A 13,621-nucleotide genomic window follows, 5' to 3' on the forward strand; every position below is an offset into this window, starting at 1 on the left:
ATAGGTGGATAGGCTATCTCAGAAGCAGGTGCACACACTGGCAAGACCAGCGCCTCACATTCAAATCTCGGCTCCATTACCTGCTATTGTTTGATCTTGGATACTTTTGCATTTGGAGCCTGAGTTTCATCCTCTGTGATAAGATGGTGATAATAATAGTACCTTCTCACAGGGTAGCTGGGAGAATTCGGTGAGTTAAGTAACACAAGGAAAGATCTTAGTGGAGGAAGTCTCAATATGCTCTAATATTGTTACTATTATCACAAGAGCTCAGCTGAGGCTGAATCCAAGTCATCCTGATGGAACAGTCAGGGGACTCACTTACAGGTGGTGTCTGGATAATCGAGGAGAAAGAACCGGCAACAGTTCTCTCATCATTGAGGAACAGGATGTTAACTGCAACAAGCCCCGAATTACATCAGAACACCTGGGCTTGACTCCTGGCTCGGACATTTCACAGCAGGATAACTCTGGAAAGTCACTTAAGGCTCCGAGCCTCAGTTTTCACATGTGTACAAGGGAGATATTACTGACTGCTCTGTGTGCCTCACAGGGTGGTGGTACAGCAGAGCAAGAAAAAGTGGGTGTGAAAGTCCTTTAGTCAGATTGCAAAGCGCTCCCGACCTGTGAATTGTTATTATCCTGAGGATCTAGCTTAGGAAACTAGTGGTATATAATTTGGACTTAATCTCCAACACAGAAAAGAAGGTTTTAGTTTTTTTTCTTCCTTTATCTGCTTTTAAAGTTTCGAAAACTGTGTTTCTCAAACTTTTTCTAAGGGAAAGAGATCAATTTAAATTTTTTTAATGTTTAGTTTTGAGAGACAGAAAGGCAGAGGGTGAGTGGGGGAGGGGCAGAGAGAGAAGGAGACACAGAATCAGAAGCAGGCTTCAGGCTCTGAGCTGTCAGCACAGAGCCCAATGCGAGGTTCAGACTCATAAGTGGTGAGATCATGACCTGAGCTGAAGTCAGACGCTTAACCAACTGAGCCACCCAGGCACCCCTGTGTTTTTCAAACTTGGCTGTGTCTACAACTCACCCAGGGAGTTCAGTAAGTACAGAGTCTGATTCAGTCTAAGGTAAGTCCTGAGTGTCTGTATTTCAAACAAGCTCATGGGGGCTACTGCAGCTCCTGGTCCAAGGATCACACTTTGAGTCACAGGGTTCCCTGGAGGACCATGCAGGCAAAGTGGTCTCTTCCTTTGTGTGAGCTGACAACATAATCTAAGGAAGAGGTGGGACCCTGTAAGTGCCCCAGATCTACAGCTATCAGGGCCCACCAGCCAGCCATCCTCTACTGAGAGCCACTCCATGGTGTTTGCTGAGTGTCAAGACCATTCTAAATGGTTGACGAATATTTACTCATTTAATCCCCATGAAATCTCTCTGTGACAGGTACTACTTTTGCCTCTATTTTACATGAAAGGAAACTAAGGCCCAGAGTGGTTAAACGCTCTTCCCAAGGTCACATAGCCTATAGTCTTTATACCTCCAACTCCAGAGTTGACCCCAGAGCACAAGGTAATAAAACACAGCGTGTTCTGTAACCAGCTGCCCCTCCAAATCACGGAGCAGAAGAGCCGCTGCTGGTGTATCATCCACTCCTGAAGGCTGGGTAGAGCTGAGTCATTCAATCATAGTAGCCTGAAGAAGCAGCCCCAGATCTGCCCTAGTTCCTGTCCTACCCAGCGTTGCTCTCCCTTCCATTCTGTGAGCTGCCCAGGATCTATCCAATAAACGCCTTCCTTCTGCATATCACGGGGCTTAAAAGCTTTGGCTCTGAAGCCAGACTGCCTGGCTTCAAATCCTGGCTTCACCACCTACTACCTCACTGCTCCAAGTCTCCATTTTCTCATCTATAGCTTGGGGCTAATAATAATACCGACCCCGGAGAGTGGCTGAGAGGATTAAAGGTGATCATGCATGGTGAGCACTTAGCGCAATGGCTCATCCACAGCATGAGTTCCATACCTATTCCTGACATGATTATTAAGGCACGAGTAAGAACCAGCCCGCAGTCCCCATACCGTGAAATCAGCCTGTCACACCACAGCTCCCTGACCCCCTTCCTCAGAGGCTGTGAGAGCCACCCAGGGTGTGAGGCCTCAGCCAGTGTGAATGAGCTGGACTTCTGGCAGGAAGTTTCAGGCCATTCCACCTGCCAGCCGCTTTCGACATCTCTTAGAAAAGGCAAAATGTGTCACACTTATGGGGGCCCTTTATCGCACATCAGGGAAGCACTTTGCACAAATGTTTGAATCAACTTGTCATGACTCTGGCCCCCGGCCTGCTATGAGTCAGTCTTCCAGTCCCAACTCAGTGCCACCGAGATGGCCTGGGGACAAGGGTCTTCATCGCTGTCTGCTTCCCATCCCCTCCTCCCACTCCCACCTGCTGTCACCTGCCATCACCCTGAATCACCCAGGAAGCCAGGATGAAAGAGAGACATGCTGAGTGATGGGAAGGACAATTGCCAGGGAGCCACTCTGGCCCTCCACGTTTTGTTAACGCTATTAAAAGATACTCCAAGTCATTACTGCAACATTACGGGGATTTAGCTGATTACAGCTAATCTCGGACTCCCTTTGTGTTTGTAATGGAGGGGAGATGCCTCATGCGAAAAATCCCATTTCATGCCTTTCTTCTAAAATTTAGTTTAAGAAAAATAACTAGGGGCAAACTGTGATATTCAGCCATTGAAAATGAGTAAGATAAGGGTTTAGGGACAGAGCAAGCGATTCACGGAATAGAACTTTTTCAGTCAGGTAGACATGAGAAATGACAGGTACCCAGGATAAGTTAAGGAGTAAAGAATATTGAATCCCTTGATGAAGAAATGTCCCCTTTTGATTCTCTTTTATGCCTTCCTATTCCATCAGTGAGATGCTCTCCTTTAGAACTTTAACACCCTCTGACTCCAGGTACTCTCCCTTTTTTTGACAAAGAGAGAGCCAGTCCTCACTGACAGGCAACACAGCACAACTTACCCAGGGTTATTATCCCAGCTAAGGCACACACTGATTTTGGGCCCATGCACGAGTTAATCAAACTCTCTGTGGCTCAGTTTCTTCATCTGTCAAATGGGGGTAATGACAGTCCCCACTTCATAGAGTTACCATGAAGATTGAATGAGTAACTTCGTAGGAAATAGGCTTGGCCCAGAGCATTTGGCTGATGCCAGCTTGCATTACTTGGCAGCTTATGATATCTGACTGAAATGTAATAGCTTTGTTCTCATTGTGCTTATTTTTAAGGTTCTCTTTTACTTGGGAGGCACAATTTGGTTTGCCATTTTTTTTTAATTTTTTTCTTTTACTTTTTCTTTTTAAATATTTTTGTTTGTTTCTGGGAGAGAGAGAGAGACAGCGTGAACAGGGGAGGGTCAGAAAGAGAGGGAGACACAGACTCTGAAATAGGCTCCAGGCTCTGAGCCGGCAGTCAGCACAGAGCCCGACGCGGGACTCGAGCCCACGAACTGCGAGATCATGACCGAAGCGAAAGTCAGACGCTTAACCGACTAAGCCACCCAGGTGCCCCTAAAATTTTTTTCTTAAATAGTTTGCTGTCAAGTTGGTTTCCATATCCCAACAAGTGCCCTCTCCATGCCCATCACCCCCCTTCCCCTCTCCCCTACCCGCATCAGCCTTCAGTTTGTTCTCAGCATTCAAGAGTCTCTCATGGTTTGCCTCCCTCCTTCTCCCCCACTATTTTTCCCCTTCTCCTCCATGGTCCTCCGTTAAGTTCCTCCNTCCAATTCTGAGTTCTCTATTCTATCCCAAAATTGGAACCACAAAAGACCCCAAATAGCCAAAGTAATATTGACGAAGAAAACCGAAATGGGAGGCATCACCATCCCAGACTTTACCCTCTACTACAAAGCTGTAATCATCAAGACAGTATAGTATTGACACAAAAACAGACACATAGACCAATGGTTTTTTGATCCAATGCCATTTTTAATAGCAATAGAAAGCGTATTTGTAGAAGAGATGTACCTAACAGTCAGCCAAAAATAGTATACCAACAGTAAAACAGACATATGAGGCTGTGAGACAATCATGGAAAGTGATACTTGAGCGATTGAATTTTGGGAAGGCTGATCCAGTCGAATCTACTCATTTTAGAGGTGAAGATTTGCAGCCAAGAGGAAAAGTGACTTGCTTGAGGTCACACAGCAAACTAGCAGCAGAATCCAAGACCCTAACTCCCAGCCAAGTATTTTACTCAGCGCACTACATTTAGGTCATTAAGTTGATAGTATCTTATGAAAGAAAAAATTAAAAGGGACAAATTAAAAGGGAGCCCTGGAACTGGGGCCATTATTATGGAAAGCCTCAGCTCTGGTGAGCCACTTTGCTCAAACAAACAAACAAACAAATAAACAGAACTAATATAATTTTCAGAGTTTTCAAAGAATTCAAGCAGGATGTAAAAACAACTCGGAATCCAGGATACTATTTTCATTGGATCATGTGTAATAAGTTACACCTTTGGGTTCCTTTTTTTTTCTTTCCCCTCATAAAAACATATTCCGTCTAAGGTAGAAAATACCATAATCATTTTTCTTCTATAAAAGCAGAAAGGGCAGGCCAGGGAGCGATTGTGTCACTGGTGAACAAAGGCTGAAGTTACATGGTCTAGTGTAACTGCAGCATAACAAGGTTACATCACAAGGGGAAAGTCAGTCCAGTGGCAATTGGAGAGCAAAACACAAACTGCTTCCCAGCCCTGGTCTGAGTGGTTACTGGCTCTCAAACTGAACAGTGAACTCCCAACCCTCTTTATCCTTCTCTTCAGTAGGTGGGACTTGGGGGCTGGAGTCTTTTAATTTCCAGCTTTCTTTGACACTGATTACATGCCAAAGCTCTAGGGACCAGGGAATGGGCTTCATTCTATCAGTAGAACTGAATAACCCCCTCCACCCGCACCGATTTCAATGAGCAACATTACTGAAAGTCTCCACCTCTGAAAAGGTCCTTCCTTCACTTTAGGAAGATCAAACCTACATCTTATGAATAGAATCTGGCGCAAAGATGAGGAGTTTGTGGTAACCAGAGAAAGGAATCTCCCTAGAGTACCTTATCCAATGAATGCAAGTGTCCTCCAGGCATATTGCCTACCCATTACTCTGCCAAGATCACCTGGCAAACATCTTCAGGGGTCAGGGAGGTCATAGAAGTGACAGAAGCAGGCCCTCTGGGGACAAGGGAGACCTGAAAAAGATGTCCTTTTCTAAAAGAACACACCAACTCAACTCCCATCACCTGTTGCTCTCTGATGAGGTCTCAGTATTGCCAGACCTTTTCAACATTAAAGAGAAGCCAGGAATCTAGATTTTTATGAAGTGTTCTCTGATTTTTAAGTGTCGATGACTAATTTGCTTTTTTCTAAAACTCAGTGTAGGCTCAACACAAGCATCTGAGCAGCAGATCTAGCCTGCCGGTACCCTTGCTCTGTGTCCTTTCCTTTAGGCAGCCTCTTTCCTTCCTGAGCTCCAAGCACAAAGCATGAGGAATGACTCCACAGGCCACACTCCAGCCCGGCCGTCACCAGTGCTCTAGATCTGCATTTCTCAGCTCAGGACCTCCTCCTGTGTTTTTGTTGGTTTGTTTGGTTTGGACCAACATTTAAGGCATGGATGAAGAAGGCTATTAAGGAAAGAGAAAAAAAGATTACAGTCAGTGGCATCCAACATGGCAGAGGTCAAGATGGTCTTTTGTTCTTCCTTATAGTCCCAATCCTGAACACACTATGTGGTACACAGTAGGTGCTTAATAAATGTTAATGACTGGATGATAAAGTGAAAGGATGAACTAGAAGAAAATGGAGTCATTGTGTTGTCCCCAAGGAATAATGACCAGGGTCCAAAGCAGAAATTACTGACCCCTATAATGTAATCAGGGATGAAAACAATGGAGTTTATGAAGTCAGAAGTTAGACTAGGGGAGAAAAGAAAGATAGAAGATTTTAAATCCCATAGCCTGAGTCAAAAGTGAGATACATCATTTGACACATAAAGCCTAGATTTGAGTCATTGCTCTGCTAATTAGTAGCCATGCAATTTGGAGAAGTCATGGAACCCACTGGGCCTTGGTTTCTACATCTAGACATGGGGGCCAAGATCATGTAGCTCCTAAAGGTCACTTGGGGATCAAATGTAATAATGGATTTTTAAGTGTTTTTGGGAACTGAAAAATACCCCAGACATGGGAGAAGGGGACAGAAAAGTCAAGTCATGTAGAGGATGATGAGTCAGAAGGACAGTGCAGAGCCAACATGTTTCTTGGGCTGTCTGCCTCATTTAACGTGTCAAGACGGCTGTTGGCTTAGCTCTTGGCTTGAGTCATCCTGATTAACAGGTGCCTGGCCAGCCAGGAGTTTGACTACAAGCTGATTGGATGACTGAGTTGGGAGGAGCTCCTGAACTTGGCTAAGGACTGGGAAAAGCTAAGACGGCAGCCAAAAGAGAAAGCAACCTTCCCTGTCCAGCCCAAGGACGACTGGGTCATCTATGAAACTCATCCTACAGTCTGTCTCCCAGGGTACACATGTAACAATTCTTCCAGGGTCTAAGTGTTGATGAAGAAGGCACTCCAACAAACAACTTCATTCAGGGTGTGAATTATTTACATTCATAACATGCAAGTTTACACAGATTCATTAACAAATTTACATCTGGCAACCACTTCTAAACAGTTACAGTAACTGTGGTTTTCAGAAGCGAGCAAGATAATAAAATAGAGCAGCCATCCCTAAGCCTGCTGAGAATCTCTCCTTGACCCCAACGACTGGAAGCTAGATAAATGGTTAAGACTATGAGCGCTGGAGACAGAAAGACCTGGTTCAGATCCTAGCACCATCACTTTGGGCTACTTACTTATCTCTGACTCTCAGTTTCCCCTGGGGTAAAATGGGAATGACAGTAGTGGCTACATTTGAGAGACTTTGTTAGGTTTAAAGGAGGTGATCTTTTCAAGGGGCTGACCACAGTGGTTCTCTCAGGAAAAGCAGTCCAACAATAGTAGACCACATATTTACTTGGACAGCCAGACTGTTAAAGGTGGAAGCCCCATTTAATTAAGACTTAAGGACAGAGGGTTTTTTCCTTGGAGCATAGGGTATTCTGCAAGTACATAAGAAACTCTTTGGGGAGACAAAAGGATCCCCAATTACTAAAGCTCTAGGCCACCCAAGAGCTCTTCAACTAGAATAGCCCAACTTTGACCTAATTTTGTATATTGGAGCTCCTTGTAGGATTTTGCTGGATGAAAAGTTTTTCCTACTGAAAGTAATTCAACCTCTTCATTATACAAAGAGAAAAGCTGATACCCAGAGAAAAATGACTTGCCCAAAGATACTTGTGACTATGTAATAGACACAGGACTCGCTTCTATGTCTCCAACTGTTTGTTAAGTATAAATAACAGTCTGGATTATTAGTTCTTAGATAATTAATATCCCCAATGCAACTATTCTATCCTTAACCAGACCAAAGTTACACTTTGTCAAATATGCTCCTTTTCCTCTGAGACATGGGCTAAAATGATATTATTTCACATCCCAAGAGAAGGGGAGTCCCACTTAGGCGTACATACCTTGTGCATGTGGTCTGCAATGCAACGCAATGACCTTTACCCTCAGTTGGTTTGCTTTGGCTTTTATTTCCAAACAGGTGAAAGAGCAAACCAAGCCAAATTAAAAAGAGACAGCAAAGAAATAAGGAGGAAGTGAGAAAGGGGAAAGATAGAATCCCAAATTAGAAGATTTCTGGACATGTACGGTGTCTAGCCTCCAGGAACACTGTTAAAATACCGTCATTCCGTCCTCATGTGCATCTGCAGAGCTAACAGCCGACTGAGTGTTTGTCCGAGCCAGGCCCTGTGCCAAACGCTTTCCACACACTTTCTCATTTGAATCTCCCAAGAACCCTATGAGGTATTTTTATTCCCATTATAGAGACGAGGAAAGAAGTACAGAAAGAATTAAGTAAACAGCAAAAGATCACAAGACAGGGGCAGAGTCCAAATTAGAATTCACATCAGTGCAACTCCAAAGCTCTTGCTCTTAACCATGGTATAAAGTAAATTCACCCTACAGCTACATGAAACTTACACAAATTCAGCTAGATATGTTCAAACAAGCAAGGAAGAAAAACAACCAGAGAGAGAGAAACCATCTAATAGTATAGATGGTTTCAGCTGTCTTGCTCACCACTGACCATGGACTCCAAGATGAAGGTCGGATAGATGTGTTCTGACGGTCGGCTCACTGCCAGCTTTTGTAGCATCATCACTACTGCATACTAGAGTAACTCTAGATACATGTTTTCATTTCATCCAAAAGTAAGCCAGCCATGACATCTGAGGCACCAAGAAGCAGAAGCGGTCTAGCCAAATACCTGGAGGAAAATGATTGTGTTCTGACTCCTTCAGACTCCAACAAGGGCAAGTCCTTCCAAGAGATGTTCAAGGGGAATTTCTACCACACCCCATTTTTCTCCTTGTGTGCTCATCTTAGGACCCAGTTCCCTCAGACGTTATGCCTCCTGTCACTAGACCAACTGAAAGCCTGATGGAAGACGGGAGCTTCTGGTCCCCACTATCCCACCAACGTGGAGGGAGATGCCTCCTCACTGTCGGCCAAAGTTTAGAGTAAGTTCATCACTGAGGAGCCACATGATGAAGAAAGCTGGACTTGGTATTTGGGGCTAGTCTCTGAAGATGGCAGGAACTGAGTTAAACCAGTTTGAGCTGTACAAGGGGACTGTCTAGAGCCTCTGAGGTCCCAGGCCTCGCACCGTGGACACCCACCAACCCCACCTCCCAGGAACTCCATACTGCTTGGCAGCTGGGCTGGGCCTCTCTTAGCTCCATGGGGAAGTGAAAGGAGACAGCTTCTTGGCCTGGAGGCACTGTTGTAGCGGGGACTCAGACTTTGGCCTGAGGAAAGAAGACAGGCTATAGGGCCCTTCTCCATCCACATTAGTCCCTTCACTGTTCCAGCAACTAACTGCTAACTCATAATCTCTCTGACAGAGGAGGTGAGAGAGCCAAGAAAAGGAAAGAGATCCTTTCCAGCCAACTGGGATCTGAGCTGTTGAATCCAGAAGTTTATTTTATTAAAAATAAAAAGGGAAAGGAAAAAAAACTTTGACCAAGGATGATTATAGGGAGTCTGTGCCGCCTGGTGAAAGATGAGGACTTCCTCTTTTGTCTTCATCATGCCAAACAACCAGCATTTCGGCTTTGTTTTCTTTAAACAAGCTGGCCCGTTTTATTCAAACAAATAGATCAATTGTTTGAGTGTCAGGCAACGGAGCCTTCATATTCTCCTGCAACTTAACAAAGTTTCTCACATAACGGTTTTGCACTCCCGCCTGGGCTGATGAAACACACAACTTAATCATTCAGCACCACCAGCCAAGGTGATTGTTGAAGGAGAGAGTCAAACATAACAGCCATGTGTAATGAAGGTCCAAGCCCCCGCAGAGCTCAAGGGGAAACAATGCCCTTTGGAGCTGGCCCTTTTAAGAGGCTCCATCCTCTCCCAGGGGAGTTTCACTTGCAAATGCCAAGAGGACCTAGAAGACAATTCTAGACCATTCTACTGCTGACACTGCACTTTGTTGTTGTTTTGTGTTTGTTTGTCTCTTTTTATTTACTTTGAGAGAGAGATAGAGAGCAAGCAGGGAAGGAGCAAAGAGAGAGGGAGACAGAATCCCAAGCAGGGTCCCCACAGTCAGCTCAGAGCCTGATAAGGGGCTTGAATTCATGAACTGTGAGATCATGATCTGAACTGAAATCAAGAGTCAGACGCTTAACTGAGTCACCCAGGCTTCCCGACACCCAGGCTTCAGGTCCCTGGCTCTGCACTTTGTGACACAACACACAATACCCTCTCATTTATATGGTCTGCCTGCTGGAGAGGATCTCCTACCCCTAATCAGATGTACTCTGCAGGCCAGCCTTCTGAAGGAACCAAGCCCCTCTCTGTCTCCAAAGTCTAAGGGAGGTATGCATTTGCTACTGGTACACATATTCTTTACTCTTAGAAAGCAGTATGTGTATGTTTGCATGCATGTATGTGTGGACACACATACATATATGGTTAATATTAATAACAATGTTATATCTAGCTCGCACATGTGAATTGTAATACAACCTACCCATCATCCCTCATTGCCTTGTTTTGATGCTTAAGCTAGTTCATGGGTAAGTCTTTTCTTCTCTTACCAGGCTAGGAATATCTCTTGTCTTTCTAAATCTAGAAAATTCCAGTGGATCTTAAAGGAGAGGTCTTAAAGGTTTTTTTTTTCCCATCCAATGTTTTGCTCCCTGTCACAGAGCCCAGTATGGGACCAGTTCATAGTTGGTACTCAGTAAATATCTGGCAACTTAATCAGGAAGTTGGTTAAAGGCTGATGGGGGCTTACCCTGGTCAAAGGCAGCTTCAGGTCCCTGGCTCTGCTTCCTTGGCTATACTAGATCCACAGGGACCATCATCATTATCTAACACACACACACACACACACACACACACACACAATTGAAAGCTTCACAAAGACAGGTTGGAATACCCCCTTTCCCATGGCAGACCTTGAGTCAAGGACTCAAGAGCAGTGGTCCATTTGGGAAGTATTTCCAGGAAGCACCCACAGGGGATTGAGAGAGTAAGATGGAAGGGAAAGCAGCCAAAAGAAGATGTGTTAATGAGCAACTGAGTCATATTCCCAATGGGGACCTCTGGGAAAAGATGGAGAGCATGCCTCAGAGTCGCCCCCACCCAGGGCGTATTTTCTACCAACTCCCACCTGTGAACTGAAGACTACTCCTGCACTATCAGTCCCCACACTGTGCTGCTCACAGTCTGAGTGTGCAGCTGCAGCCGAAGAAAGCCCTGAGGCAGAGTCACAGGTACACGCACGATAAGAAGAGAAGCTGGTGAGCAAGGGAAGGATGAGCCTTGGCAGGTAGGAACGGGGTATTGATGGCGGCTGGTACAAGTGGATCCCCCCCGCCCCAGTGCCTGTAGGAGTGCCTGGCACACAACTCATGCTCAAAAACAAAATTGCACAAATGAATGCATTTATTCTATTGGTCTTATGAATTTTTTTTCAAAGAGAACATTTTCTTCAAAGGAAACCTTATGAGCAAAGTTCAGCATGTAAAAGATTAAAGAGGAGTTCTTGATTTAAGGACCAAATCCCCATCAACTCCTCCACCATACACAGACAGTTGGGAAGAATGCAGCACAAGATGGAAAGCCCTAATTTAATTTATCCTCATTTTACAAATGGGACCATTTAGGTGCCACATACTCTGGTGACCCCACAAGTTAGTGCTGGAAGCCAAAGGCAGCCCAGAAAAGTTGGTCAAAGGGGGTGGGCACCACCCTGAGCATTGGCTGGTCTCAGCAGGACCCTCCTCTGGAAGCACCTAGGAAGCCCTTGCTGAGGGCTGGGATGCTCTTCCCACAAGCCTGGGGATGAGGAAAGGGGAATGATCTGTTGCCAAGTCATGACACCTAGATAGTCTCCAAGAGCATGGTGATTAAGTCAGCTGTCATTCACATCCCCTCACTCCAGACCAAATGTTAGCAAATAAGGGGGTGTCAGCACTTTGCGTCATTGCCGTTGTCGAATCTGCTTTCCTCCGCTACCAGGAAAACTCACCTTGGACAGGCAGACCCTATACTCCTGTGCAAAATTTGGTCCCCTCCTCCCTGAGAAGAGGTGCCAAGTAAACACATCTTGAGCGAGTGGCCAGGAACAAAAATCCTGAAGAACTTAACAACGCAAGTTTGTGCTATAAAGCCAAATTTGAGGCCACTAAACTGGAGTGAACTCAGTCTGGACAGAGAAAAAGAAATTAAGATGTGGAAGGAAAGAATTTGTCATTGACTTCCAGGAGTTTTTGAATCTCCTGTGGCAGTTTAGATTCATGCAAGGCACCCACCCCTCTGAGTCTAGGTCTCTCACTGCCAACACTAAAAACTCCCAGTTCAGCCACCTGTCTTCCAGTCTTGACATCAGCCTGCAAACCAGGTGGACAGCCAAAGCCAAGTACCAGATTTATGAATGCCAGTGGGAAATCCCTATTCTTTAGTCTCTCGAGCACTCAGGCTTTCCTTCTTCTGGAAGGAACATTTCAGTATGAACCCTATCTCAGTCTATTCTCCCTCCAAAGAGGAAAATCCAGTGGATCATTCCAAACAGGGAAACTTGCCTAAACTCCTCACTTTCACACAGAAAACTCTGAGGACCAAAGAAGAAGCCTAACATCCCAGAGCTATTTAATAGAACATCTGCAACTAAAATACCAGTTTTTTCTAACTCCTAGTCCAGGGCTCTATTTTCTATACTAATTTGGAAGGCAATCGACATTTTTCCTTTAGCCCTGCTTTTCCTTTTCTTTTCTCTTCAATTGACTGATGGATTGGTTGATATATAGCTCTGGCCTGGTCCATAAACTCTCATCAAATATTTGTTGTATAAAGGATTGTATGAATATATGAATGAATCTCCCCTTTGAAGGAAAGCTTGGGACTTGAGTTAAATGCCCAGTTTTGGACCTTCAGACATCTTCCAAATGGTGCAAACAAGCATATTGGGCGAACCACATTCCTGAGAGAAGTTGAGATTGCTGGATGGAAGTACGATATGGTTCAAAGTTCCAAATTAGAGGGAGTGATGGAGAATAGGCGGTATTTGGCAGCCATCAAGACCACTGCAGCAGCACCTCCAGGAAGGGGTCTCAGGTCCCCGTCCCCTGCCCTCCGCCAGTGGCCCCAAGTAGGGAGTCCATTAAGAGCTTGCCTCATGTTTCAAGGTTGAAATTATTTCCAGTGCTAAAACTCTGTAATTCAGTACACCAATTGACTAAAAATTAGGAGATCTCTACTATCGTCTATGATTATGTCTACACCCTGAAAACACGTAGCCTGATAAGGTGATTGAGAAAAAAGAGATTCTTTTGATTCAAAACAGCCACAGTGATTCTAACTAAGAGAAGTCTCCAGTCATCAGTCCATCTCCGTTGCAGCCTGATCTTGCCTTTCTTTGGCTCTAGCTGCTTATCATTAGCACTAGAGCATTGCAAAGCAAGCAGTAGGCTTTATCTTTGTTTATTTAAATTTTGCTGTTTACTAGCCATTCTTTTCTTTTCAATAAAGCAGGCTTACTGTAAACCCACCTTTTTTTCAAACAATACAGACACTACCCATGAAGAAAATAAAAATCACTGCCAATATTTTTATGAGCATCCTTCCTTTCACATCTTTGACTTCACCTTCCGATATTTTCATCTCATCCTGGTGTTTCCAGTCTCCCAGAACTACATTCCTCTGAGTACTGTGGACTGAGCCCTTTATATTACTTCATTTAATATTTACAACCCCCTCAACGTGGCAATAATCATCCCCATTTTACAGATTAGAAACCGAGGCTCAGAGAGGTTGTGATCTGCCCAAGGGCACACAGCTAATAAGCAAAAGAGCTAGTTTCAAACCCAAGTTTACCTTATTCCAAAAATCAAGACTAAAAATATAAAGTGACCATTTTTATACCTTTACTATGTACCAGACACTGTGCTAATTGCCTTATGTATACAGTATCTCAGACCTTT

This window comes from Crocuta crocuta, unplaced genomic scaffold (assembly GCF_008692635.1).
Source record: "Crocuta crocuta isolate KB4526 unplaced genomic scaffold, BGI_CrCroc_1.0 scaffold343, whole genome shotgun sequence".
NCBI lineage: Eukaryota > Metazoa > Chordata > Mammalia > Carnivora > Hyaenidae > Crocuta > Crocuta crocuta.